Source organism: Phacochoerus africanus, chromosome 2 (genome assembly GCF_016906955.1).
Source record: "Phacochoerus africanus isolate WHEZ1 chromosome 2, ROS_Pafr_v1, whole genome shotgun sequence".
Taxonomy (NCBI): Eukaryota; Metazoa; Chordata; class Mammalia; order Artiodactyla; family Suidae; genus Phacochoerus; species Phacochoerus africanus.
In genome coordinates, this window is record NC_062545.1 from 83,444,953 (window position 1) to 83,458,345 (window position 13,393).

Here is a 13,393-nt window from a genome sequence, read left to right on the forward strand (position 1 = left end):
TATTAACTGAATCTCTTCTACCAAAAATTCCTGCTTCTCGGCTTCTTTTACCTTTCTGCTAGATGACCTTCACTAGTCATCTTCTCATCCGCCAGGTTATTGGAAAAGCGGGAAGCATTTCCTAATTCGGATCAAAAAGAAAATAGTGTAACCCCCACTCTGCACTATCTCTGGGCTCTTCCTTGATTACTAAACAGTGAGACGATGCTGGAAATTCTGGGGGTCTCAGGGCAGTTGAAAACAGGAATTGGCTTTCATTACATTTAAACACAAAATAAACAGGCTTTGGGTGAAGGGGCCTGGATTTTCACCTGCAGCAATAGTAGCAGAACAGAGTAACTGGCCTCCCCATACTTACTTTGGGAAAAGCTTTGTTGCTTGCCCTCTCCTGACTTAATGAAACTGAATGGACCAAAAATGGAATTCAGTTAAATTTTTTTTGAGGGCTACACCCACAACATATGGAAGCCCCCAGGCCAGGGGTCAGATAAGAGCTACAGCTGCTAGTCTGCATGACAGCCAGCACAGCAGCACAAGACCTGAGCCGCATCTGCGACCCACACCGCAGCCCAAGGCCACGTGGGATCTCCGACCCACTGAGTGAGACCAAGGATCAACTAGGAGTCCTCATGAAACCTAGTTGTGTTCATTACCACTGAGCCACAATGGGAACTCCCTGGAATTAAGTTACTTTTAGTAACAATAGAGGACATTATATGTATTAATAATGTTTGTATTCATTCGTCTTACAATAATTACTGAAATTTACAATCAGAGCTTCTGAACAAACAAAAACACCTTTAACTCTAGCTTAGGAGGGAGGCTGAGAGGGGAAAAGAGCCTTTGGTAATCATTCAATTATAGCTGTCTGTGCTCTGCTCTTCCTGGAAGATCTATACTTTTTTTGAATTCAATAACAACAGAAAAAGGAAAAAAGGAGGGTTTCTTTTTTTTCCCATTCTTCTGCTCAAATCTGTGGCCAAAAGTTGCTGGAAAAAAAAAAAAAAGCTCAATTTTCTAGTTCTTCCCTGGCATCAGGAAGTAGCCATGTAACATATTTCTCCTCCCTGCACTTACATTTTGTGCTGTTCTCAGTGTTTTATTTTGGATGTGATTGGTTTCCCACACCACCAGCTAGAGCGGAGAGGGAAATCATTTCCCCAGGAGGGCTCTAAGCTCTTAGGATATTACTATAGAAACAGGCTGTCAGCACTGACATGCTCACATGTCGACAGTTGTTTACATAGAAAATGAACTATTTTAAAGCCTCCTGAGGGCACTTGTCCTCCACTAATGGAGCCATTGTCTGATTTGGGTTTTGGGGCCATTCTCACAATTTTTATTCCACTGAGTTAAAATAGGCAGGTTTTTCCTCGTTTGTCCATTATGTCTGTAGCACAGACTCTTGCAACCTGCATACAGAATACCTTGAGTCATCTTGCTCGGTTCTGCGCTGCGATCAAAAAAGCCGCCCCGTTGAATCAGGGTTGGATGTCGCTACCTGAACTTTACTTAGATTTTTGTGAGCAAAGTTGGAAGCTCATCATCACCAACTTTAATCCTCAGAGGTCAGGCTCTCATCCACATGGTGGCTGGGAGACCTGTGGAAGGACATGCTGGCATCTTTAAAGGAAAATTCGCTAAGGCTTTAGAAACTCTTGGTTTAGATATCCAGTTCAGATTTACATGCTAACAAAATCATCATAGTGTCCCAAGGGTCAAGGTGGTTTTAAAATTCCTAACTAAGGGGAAAATTCAGAATGAAACTTTAGAAAGATAAGGCAGAGGGATAGGGGAATTAAGATTTCTCCAATCTGGAGTTCCCACTGTGGTGCAGTGGGTTAAGAATCTGACTGAGTTACTCATGTCACTGTGGAGGTGCAGGTTTGATCCCCAGCCTGGCGCAGTGGGTTAAAGGAGCTGGCATTGCCACAGCTGTGGCTTAGGTTGTGGCTGCGGCTCAGATTCAATCACTGGCCCAGGAACTCCCACATGCCATGGTGCAGCCATAAAAAAAAATATTTCCCTAATCTGGTTTACAAAGTCAGAGATGCTTATACTTTAAAAGAATGATAGCATTATTCCTTGTTTGCTGAAATATTTTCTCCCAGCCTTTTTTTTTTTTTAGATTGTTAAAAACATTTTTATTTTATATTGGCATATAATTTAAAAATTTTTATTTTGTATTAGAATATAGTTGACTTATAATGTTGTGTTAGTTTCAGGTGTACAGCTAAGTGATTCAGTTATATATATCCATTATTTTTTCAGTCTTTCCCCATATAGATTATTACAGAATATTGAGTAAAATTCCCTGTGCTCTACAGGAAGTCCTTGTGGGTTATCTGTCTTATATATAGTAGTGTGTATATGTTAATCCCAAACTCCTAATTTATCCTTCCTCCTCCCTTTTCCAACTACGAGTTTGTTTTCTATGTCTGTGGATCTGTTTCTATTTTGTAAATTCATTTGCATCATTTTTTTATATTCCATATATAAGTGATATCATATGATGTTTGTCTTTCACTGTCTGACTTACTTCACTTAGTATGATCATCTCTAGGTCCATCCATGTTGCTGCAAATGGGGTTATGTCATTCTTTTCTATGCTGAGTAATCTCTTAGCCTTGCAAACTTTGCAGTGCATTTTGACAATGGAGTTTTGTGCCTTGTGAAACCAGGCTGTTGGGCAACTGTTGGGTAACCATGAGCAGAAGATGTCAAGGGGACAGTCTTTCCTCTGGAATTACTGATATACTTGGAATTTCATAACACTACGTTGTCTCTTGTTGTCATTGCCACAACAGCACAAATATGGTGCACATGATATTTGAGCTTCAATTATTCCAGTTATTATTTACTTAAGGTCAATTCAACATACATGAAAGAGAGTTTTTCCAACCCTTTTAAAAAAAATCTACGTCATCTGCCAGTTGACACCATCCAGGTCTCATTTATTGCATTTATCCTATGATTGTTTTGCAAAGAGAAAAAAGTGCCAAGTGTCACTTCTGTGGCCAAAGTCTGACTTATTGCTTGGGGCGGAGTGGAGGATTTTGCAGGAACAACGAGGATGTCAATGTTAAGACTTTTCAGGAGTTCCTGTCATGGCTCAGTGGTTAATGAATCCGGCTAGGAACCATGAGGTTTTGGGTTTGATCCCTGGCCTCACTCAGTGGGATAAGGATCCAGTGTTGCCCTGAGCTGTGGTGTAGGATGCAGATGCAGCTTGGATCCCACATTGCTATGGCTATGGCATAGGCCGGCAGCTACAGATTCAATTAGACCCTTAGCCTGGTAACTTCCATATGCTGCGGGTGCAGCCCTAGAAAACACACACACACACACACACACACACACACACAAAAAGACTTTTCACTCTTTGTAGAGCATGAACATCATGGACTCCATAGGTGAGGGTGGTAGTACTAGACACGTGCATAGAGAATGGCTCCGAGAGTGTTGGGGAAGAGTATATGAGGCGAGAAGGAACATGTAAGTGAGAAGAGGCTATATAATGCTGGAGGTGGGACAGGCAAAGGCAGGCCCTATTTGTTCTTTAAGTGAAAACTGAGCTGTAAAGGGTGATGCCTGTGCCATTTGTCTCCCGTGTCCCTCTCTGCCATTTCTGGGCCCTTTCCCTTCTGATTGGTAGCCTATGAACTTTGCCAGCTCTGTTTTCACATCCATCTGTGTTCTCAGTGCACCATTTGTGAGTGTTAATGCTGTTCTTTCAGAGTTTTCTCATTTTCTTAATTTATTTCCTCTCACTTTGAAGTATTAGATTACAGTCATCACTTGCTTTAGGACCATATCAGTTTTTTTCTGGGATGTGGGAGCTGTCCCAGTGTCTGACTTGGGCGATTCCTTCTTTTTTCTTATACTTGCCTGGGACTTCAACACCATCCCCCATTACCCAAGGCAAGATGGGATGAATTTTCCTGAATTCTTAGAATTTCCTTTGTAAGAGGTGGGAGTGGGCTGGGGAAGCTTTCCTGGCCTCATGGCTGTTGAGAGGCATTTTAAAATGTGGCCTCTTTCTGAGGCCCTTAAGACCCCCTCCTTCATGAACATTTGTCTCTTTTATCCCAGGCGTGCCTGCGCTGCACTCAGCTCATATTCTGTTCTCAGTGGGTTGTCTCAGGGAGCTGCTGTGTTCATCTGGAAGGTTTAGTTGAGGATGCTGATGGCCTTGATCGTCACGGCTCCAGTCACTCCCTTCCTGCTCACCTTCCCACTTCCCTTCACCCCTCGTGGGGTCCAGAGCCTTTTCTGCACATGCGCCTCACCAGAGCCCAAGAATCCCCAGTGGGGTGGGTGGTGCTCCAGGTTCCCCTTAAAGTGTGACTCTTCCTTCTGGGTGTGACCCCTGGAGAGCTGCTACCCATTTCCCAGCTCAGGGCTGCTTCTGTCTTTTCCTAAAACCTCTTACCCTGCAGGGCCAGGCTGCTGGGAGAGGGGGAGGGGGAGGGGGAGTGGGAGGGCAAAGGAGAAACCTGCCCCCACCCCTACTCTTTTTTGGGGGCAGGATTCCTTTTCATCTAAGTTCTCTCTCTCTCTCTTTCCTCCCTCACCCCTATTTGTTCTATTAGTCTGTTTCATGAGGTATTTGGAGAAATTCACAGACCTCTTTGGCAAGCCTCAAGCCTCCAGCCTCCATCTTGCAACAAAACCGAAAGATAGATAGATAGATAGATAGATAGATAGATAGATAGATATTATATATAATGATATATTAATGTATGATTCATATAATATATGATTTACTAGAGGAATTGGCTCATGCAATCCTAGATGCTGAGAGGGCCCGGGACCTGCTCCAGCAAGCAGAACAGGAAAACCCCATGCTCTAATTTAACACAGGTCAGAAAGCATGGAAACCAGGAGCCCCATGTCTGAGAGCAGAAGGAGATGGATGTCCCAGCTCAAGAAAAAAGAGCAGATCCCCTCCACCCCTTGCCTATTTGTTCTATTGCCTTTTTGTTCTCCCCTTTTGTTCCAGATGGACTGGATGACGCCCTCCTGCATTGAGGAGCTCCATCTCCTCTCCTCACCATCCCCTTCATTCCTAATGCTAATCTCTTATGGAAACACCCTCACACACCTGTCCAGAAATATGTACCAATTACGTGGGCATCCTTTAGACCAGTGGGTTTGACATAAAATTAAACATCACACCATCCTTCCCCTCTAGGTTGAAATCATTCTTTCTTTGGATTCCTTCTTTGGGTTCCAGGGTTTCAGATTCCAACTCTTTAGGGGCCATCTATTTTGATGACTCCAGTACATTTTTTTTATAGTTCATCTGATCTCCCCTTTTTATGTGGTCTTCAAGTGCTGTGTCCTTAGGTCCCTCCCCCCATATTTTCCTGGGCAGTCTTTACTGTGCCCACTATTTTTAACTCTTTTTCTCTTTGGTGAAGGTTTCTCTGATATATATTGAATTCCTAGTTCTCTGATAAACTTCAGACCTGTGCTTCAGGTTGCTAGTCAGATGTACAACAGGTGAATTATATTTGAAAGTTTCCAAAATGAAACTCTTCAGCTTATTAAAAACCCTTTTACCCTAATTCAATGGCCAGAATCTCAGATACCAGGTAGTCTTCCCAAGACTCCCCTATCCTGAGCCTCCGACTTCTGTCAATTCTAGCACTGCTATGGACTAAATGTTTACGTCCCCCTCAAATTTGTATGCTGAAATCCTGATCCCAAATGTGATGGTATTAGGAGGTGGGGGTTTGGGGAGGTGATTGGATCGTGAAGGTAAGAGCCTCATCCATGGGATTAGTGCCCTTATAAAAGAACAAGGAGTTCCCATCGTGGCTCAGTGGAAACGATCCTGACTGGTATCCATGAGGATGCAGGTTCCATCTCTGGCCTTGCTCAGGTGGTTAAGGATCCAGTGTTGCCATGAGCTGTGGTGTAAGTCACAGACCTGGCTCAGATCCTGTGTTGCTGTGGCTCTGGCATAGGCCAGCAGCTGCAGGTCCAATTCAACCCCTAGCCAAGGAACTTCCATATGCTGCAGGTGCAGCCCTAAAAAGCAATATAATAATAATAATAATAATAATAATAATAATAAAAGAGATCCCAGAGAGTGTAATGGACAGCATGGTGACTATAGCTAACAATACTGTACTATAGTTTTGAAAGTTGCTGAGAGAGTAAATCTGAGAACTTTTGTTCCCATCACAAGAGAAAATTTTGTAACCTTGTGAGGTGATGGATATTAACTACACTTATTGTGGTAATCATGTCACAACATATACATACATCAAATTATTACATTGTACACTGGAAACACACACAATATTATATGTCAATTAAATCTCAATAAAACTGGAAAAAATTTTTTTTAATTAAGGGAATGAAATAGAAAAAAAGGAGTTCCTGCTGTGGCACAACAGGATCTGCTGTGTCTCTGTAGCTCTAGGATGCAGGTTCAATCCCTGGCCAGGCAGAGTGGGTTAAAGGATCCAGTGTTGCCACAGCTGTGTTGTAGGTTGCAACTGTGACTCAGATCTGATCCCTGGTCTGGGAACTCCATATGCTGCAGGGCAGCCAAAAAAGAAAAAAATTAAAAATTAAAAAAAAAGAAATAGGAAAAAATTTTACTGTTCAAGTTAACATTATGTAGATGATTAAGTTAATATTGGCTTAGTACCATTAAGATAAGTTAGACCTTTACATGTTTTGAAAAATATGTTTATAAGAAAGCTTTAGTAAGCTATTATGTTTTTATAAAAAACTGAGCTTGTTTCAGTGTATTTCAACATAATTTTATAAACATCTTTAATTTTTCATATTAACAATTGCTTTTACAGCTTATATAATTGAGCATTGCTTCAAAGGCATTGAAACAACTAAAGGCAAAGAAATTTAGTAGAAATATAAAGCAGTAAATTTAATAGCATGAGCTGAATTTTCTTGTCTCCAAGAAAATATTGCTATATATATAGATCACTCTATAATATTGGGAAATTTTTTGACACTTTGAAATGCTTTTTCCTTGGCTTTCAGTTTTTCTGGCAAGCAAAACGCTGTTCAGAAGCTCACTATCATAAAAGGAAAAATATATTTCTGATCTTTCCTTTCCTTAGGAGCTTATATGCTTCTCTTTGACGTTCTCTTCTCTTGAAGCTTTATTTGTAGCTCTAACTTCCTCACATATGAATCAGTTTTTCTAAGGCAGACATTGTTTTTTTCCATTACATACATGCAATCTGGCAGTCCTTTTTTTTTTTTTTTTTTTAAATATATGAAGAGCCTCTTTCATTTCATCAACATTTTGGTACATAAAATCGAACTCTTATCATTAGCATTGTTATAACACCTTGTTAATTTTTTTCCCCACCTTCTCCCATTAAGTTAAAAATCCAGAATGGGGGGATCTCCATCTTTATTCTGAAATAATTTAGTCTAATCATTGGTTGTTATAGCTCTAACTTTTATTGTTTAACTGAGAAGGTTTGGTTGGTACCATCTTTAGAACATGGAAAGTGATATTTATAACTACCTGTCCTGTTCTTATATATCTGTAAAGTTGTTTTACTCTTCAGTCTTTGTATTTTATTATTTTAAAATTTTCCCTTAAAATCTTTTATTTTTCAGCTTTAAATTATTTTTTGTTTTGCTAAAGAAAATTTGTAAAGATATAAAACATTTTCTCTTAAGTAGTATAACAGTATAACCTTTTTCTTTTTTTTTAAAGGGCTATAAAGAAAGGACTATACTAGAGTTCCCATCATGGCACAGTGGAAATGAATCGAACTAGGAACCATGAGATTGCAGGTTCGAACCCTGGCCTCACTCAGTGGGTTAAGGATATGGCGTTGCCATGGGCTGTGGTGTAGGTCGCAGACATGGCTTGGCTCCCGAGTTGCTGTAGCTATGGTGTAGGCCAGCAGCTACAGTTCCGATTCAACCCCTAGCCTGAGAACCTCCATATGCTGTGAGTGCGGCCCTAGAAAGCAAAAAAAAAAAAAAAAAAAAAAAGAAAGGACTATTCTAAAGCTGTTGTAATCCAGTATCACTTTGGAGTTAAGGAAGAGAAAATTATTCTAATATATTTTGTAGAGAGAAGAGAATTTTCAAGTCGATGGGCCAAATTAATTCCAGAATGGAAATCAGCCACAAGAAAAACTTAAACATACAATATTGCGTTTTAGAAATCTGAAAACCTAATGTTAAAATGAGAAGAGGGGTCAGAAGTTCAACTCTTCTTTAAAAAAATGGGGACATTTAATATTTTTTAAGTGAAAGGAATATGTAATGAGCCTCGCTTATGATATGTAAATAAAGAAATTCATTTGATTTATGCAAAATCTAAGTTATACAATTATTTTATATGCAGGAATACTAATGGAGAAGATTAGATATTTCTTAAAATTCAGTTGGGCTGACCCTTAAAAGCTTCAGGGCCCACTCCTTCCCAGAAATTTGACTAAACCAAATTTTAACTGCCAACTTTCACCCAGGAGTACAATGACAAGAGCCAAAACTTTCCTTGTGGATATGCTTGTAATGTCTTTTCCACGAGATATAGGTATAGCCAGATGTGCCTTTCCTCAGATCTTTAGAATATCTGTATATCTATATTACTTTATTTATTTATTTTTGCCTTTTTGTCTTCTAGTGCTGCACCAGCAGCATATGGAGGTTCCCAGACTAGGGGTCTAATCAGAGCTGTAACCGCTGGCCTACACCACAACCAAAGCAACGCATGATCCAAGCCATGTCTGAGACCTACACCACAGCTCATGGCAAAGCCAGATGCTTAACCCGTTGAACATGGCCAGGGATTGAGCCCACAACCTCATCATTCCTAGTAGGATTCGTTAACCACTGAGCCATGACAGGAACTCCTCTATATTACTTTGTAGTGATGTAATATCACTGTAGGGAAACACTTTTTAAAATTGAAGTATAGTTCAATTGAAGTATAGCTAACATTATGTTAGCTTGTGGTTACAGCACAGTGATTCAGTTACACATATACACATATTCTTTTAAATATTCTGTTCCATTATGGTTTATTACAGGATATTGAATATAGTTTCCTATGATATGTAGTAGACCTTGTTGCTTATCTATTTTATATATATATTAGTTTGTTTCTGCTAATCCCAGACTCCTAATTTATTTCTCCCTATCCCCTTTCTTTTTTGGTAACCATGAATTTGTTTTCTATGCCTGTGAGTCTGTTTCTGTTTTGTAAATAAACTAATTTGTATCATTATTTTTTTTAGATTCCACATATAGAAGATATTATACGGTATTTGTCTTTGTCTGTCTTACTTCACTTGGTGTGATAATCTCTAGGTTCATCCATGTTGCTGTAAATGGCATTATTATTTTATTCTTTTTTTTAATAGCTGAGTAGTATTTGATTGAATATATGTACCACATCTTTATCCATTCCTCTGTTGATGGGTATTTAGGTTTCTTCCATGTCTTGCTATTGTGAATAGTGCTACAATGAACATTGAAGTGCATGTATCTTTTTGAACTAGCTTCCTCCAGATATACTCCCAAGAGTAGGATTGCAGGATCATATGGTAGCTTTATTTTTAGTTTTTTAGGAAAATCCATACTGCTTTCCATAGTGGCTGCATCAATCTACCATCCTACCAATAGTGTAGGAGGATTTTTAAGAACACATTCTGAGCTTTGGACTCACAAAAGAGATGAGAAAGTATGTAGCTTAGACAGGGTGGGAGTCAGGGTAGGGCCAAACGAAAGTTAATTAAAAAAAGGAAGAAGGCAAAGATGTAGAAAAGTGTTGATAACACTATTTTTATAATTATTTTTATATCAACTCCTGATTTCTGCCCCCCAACTTACCCCTCTCTTTCCATCCCCCTCCTGCCACTTAATGGATGCCACTGCACTAACACCATATATTTGGTCCTCAGGCCCAACACTTTTTTGAGCCATCATTAAGTCTTCTTTCTTTTATATCTCACATTCCAATCTACCAGCAAATCCTGTCACATTACACTCATAGCATATCACAGATTTGGCCATTTCTTACCACTTCCACTTCTACCACTCTCATCACCATAATCTTTTTTTCACCAGGACTATAACAATAGCCTCCTAATTGGGATTCCTTATCTCTGCTCCTGTCCCCTAACTTGCTTTCTTGTGCCACCCAGCAGCCAGAATGATCCTTTTAAAATGTAAATCAGATCACTTCACTCCCCTGTTCAAACCTACTACATCTTCCCATCACATTTGGTTCAAGGCTCCACATCACTGGTTCTAAAATGTGTCTGCACATTAGAATCCCTGGGGAGTATTAAAAAAATCACTGTTGTTTAGGTACCACCCCAAATCAACTGAAATCAGATCTCTGGGGTTAGGACCTAAAATCTGAGAATTTTTAAAACTCCCCAGATTTTTCTGAGGCACGGTGAGGGTCGAAAATTGTCTCTGGCTACCCCTCAAACCCCATTGCCTTCTATTCTCTCCACTGTACCCCTACTTTGTCTTCCTTGTTGCTCCTCAAGCTCACCAAGGATATCAATGACTCTAAGCCTTTGTAACTGCTACTCTGTACTCATCTGGCTTCACAGCTCATCACCTCACCCAATTTAGATTTCTATTCAAATGTTACCTTCTCAAAAAGGTCTTTCCTGACCTTCCTTTCTAAAATTAGGCGCACAGTCCTCATCTTCCTCTATTCCATTGCCCTCTTTACTTTTCTTAAGGAAAGTTTTAATATTAAATTATAACTACTTATTTATTGAATTTTTTCCTTCTGTCTTACCCCCAGGATATAAAACTCAGAAGGCCAGGGACTTTTTCTAATTTGTTCACTGCTGTATTTCGAATTTGTAGAATAGTTCCTAGACATTTTTGGAGATTACTAAATATTTATTGTTATTTAAAATAATTTTTTTAACTTATTTTAGTTTGGGCAATGGCAAAAAGATGCTACTGCCTAGGAGCTGTTGTTTGGGCCACTTCCTTCTGGTCTGTAAAATTTCCACTGAAAAATATGCTCATAGGCTTAGGAGGATTTTTTTACATTTAGAGCTTTTTTCTCCTGCTGCTTTTGAGATTCCTTGTCTTTCACTTTTGACAATTTAATTATGATGTGTCTTGGTGTGAGACTCCTTAGGTTTATCTTCATGGTCTTCCTTAATCTGGATATCTGTTTCCTTTACCAGATGAGAAAAGTTTACAGCCATTATTTCTTTCAGTAAGTTTCTACCCCTTTTCTTTTCTTCTTCTGGGATCACTACAGTGTGAATACTAGTCTGCTTGGTGTTGTCCCATAAGTCCCTTAAGCTATCTTCACTCTTTTTCTTTCTTTTTTTCTTTTTGCTTCTCTAATTAGATGAATTCTACTGCTCTGTCTTCAAGCTCACTAAGCCTTCCTTCAGTTTATCTAGTTTGCTATTGAATCCTTGTATTGAAATTTTCAGTTCCGTTATTATCATCTTCAGTTCTATGTTTCTGTTTGGTACTTTTAAATATTTTCTATCTCTCTTTTAAAAAATTCTCGCCTTATTCATGTATTACTTCCCTGAACTTAGTGATCATCTTTGTGATCATTATCTTAAACTCTTTATCAGGAATATTCTCATTTTTAAAAATCTTTCTCTGAGGTTTTATCTTGTTCTTTCATTTGGAATATATTCCTTCATTTATTCATTTTTCTTGATTCTCTATGTTGTTTTGTGCATTAGATAAAAGATCCACCTCTGGCAGACTTGAGTACTCCCTTATATAGGAGATGAATCTTCTTGTTCAATCCCATCTGAGCTCTTGGTTGTGATTGTCAACTTTTGTGATTGTCTAAGCAGCCTATTTTATTTTTAATAGTTGAGGGCATGACAAGACCTGTCAGTGTCCCAAAGGGGAGGATCGTAGTTAGCAGCTAGGTTCAGGCTGATTGGAGGGTGAGCCTTCAGGTTGCAGCTTTTAAAGTATACAAATATATCCCTTTCAGTGGAAGACTGGGAGATGGGCATTTCTGTCTGCTGTCTCTGTGCTAAACCCTGGGGTGGTAACCAGTTAAGAACTGTTTGTCTGTTTGTTTGCTACCATCTCATTGAACCCATGAACATAAGCCTCACTGGACACTAGAGCCAGGGTGTCAAGGGGTGTGTTTTGTTGCCACATACCTAGAAAACATATCTTTTTATCATATCATAAGGCACAAATTAGCATGATTTTTGTACACTACATTTATTTACAGAATTATTTCCATGCTGTTTTAACATCCAGATAGAAACAGACAGTTTGAATCATTTCAAAGTGGAGAGAAAGGCAAGTTGTGGGAATGATCAGGAGTCGACAGTAGAAGTTATGGCAAAAATAAAATGATGAGAAAGGCCGAGGTCATATTATAAGGACCAGTGAGGTAGTGGTGTAGGATGAGTAATGGAAATAAAGATGAAGAGAGAAGTGATTATCTTTGAGGGCAAGTTTTACCTGGTGAATATACTTTTTTTTCCCTGTAGAAGGGAGGTAAGTGTTTTGTTTTCTCTCTCTTTTGATTTTTTTTCTGTGTCCCTGTACCCCTCGCTTCTATATATCTCTTTCTGACATCCATCTATAGGCCTATAGCCCTAAATATAGGATAATGATAAATAATGACAGTTATTCATTCCTACCACAAGTAATTTTATTTATCATCTATTTTAATCAGGGCACTGGGCTACAATAAAATGTGAATGTTTTACCATGATAGAGACCATTCTTTGCCCCAAGGATGGTAGAGTCCAGCAAACAGGACAGGCAATAGGCCATAACAACAATTTGTTGCTTGATAAGAACAAATAGGGCACTAGGGGAGCCACAGGATGTCATCCCTCTCAGAGTTGGGGGTGTGTGTGCTCAAGGAAAGCATCTCTGAGGTGATGTTTGCAGAATGAAGAACTGGCCAAATAAAGGAGGAGAAAGAAGAAGGGAAGAGGCAGAGGCAGGGTGTTCCAGGCAGAGGCAGCAACAAATTTACATCAACAGAATGGTTTTGCAGAGTGGCAAAGCTCAGTATAGCTGGGGTATGGACTATAATGCGTAAGGCAGCTTTTAGAAATTTGGAGGTAGATTTGGACCTTTCCAGGTATTGATGTAAGTTGTGGCTACAGACTGAAGAGCACCTGTGTCTAGGTATTCTTGGACACATATTTTCTGGATATAGAAACTTATCTGCAGAAGAGTAACAGGATGAGGGCTGAGATGTCTTCCTTGATTCATTTTCTGGGGTCAATCCTCACCATCTTATAGCTGGGAACAAACCTACAGTGTGGCAAGATAGGGATTCTCAAAGACTTTGTGTATTCTGACTGATTGTAGAAATTCAAGAAAATGCTTCTATCTGTCCCAAATAGTTGGATATGTTGCTTCTGACTTCTGCAGATCAAGAAATGAAGATCAG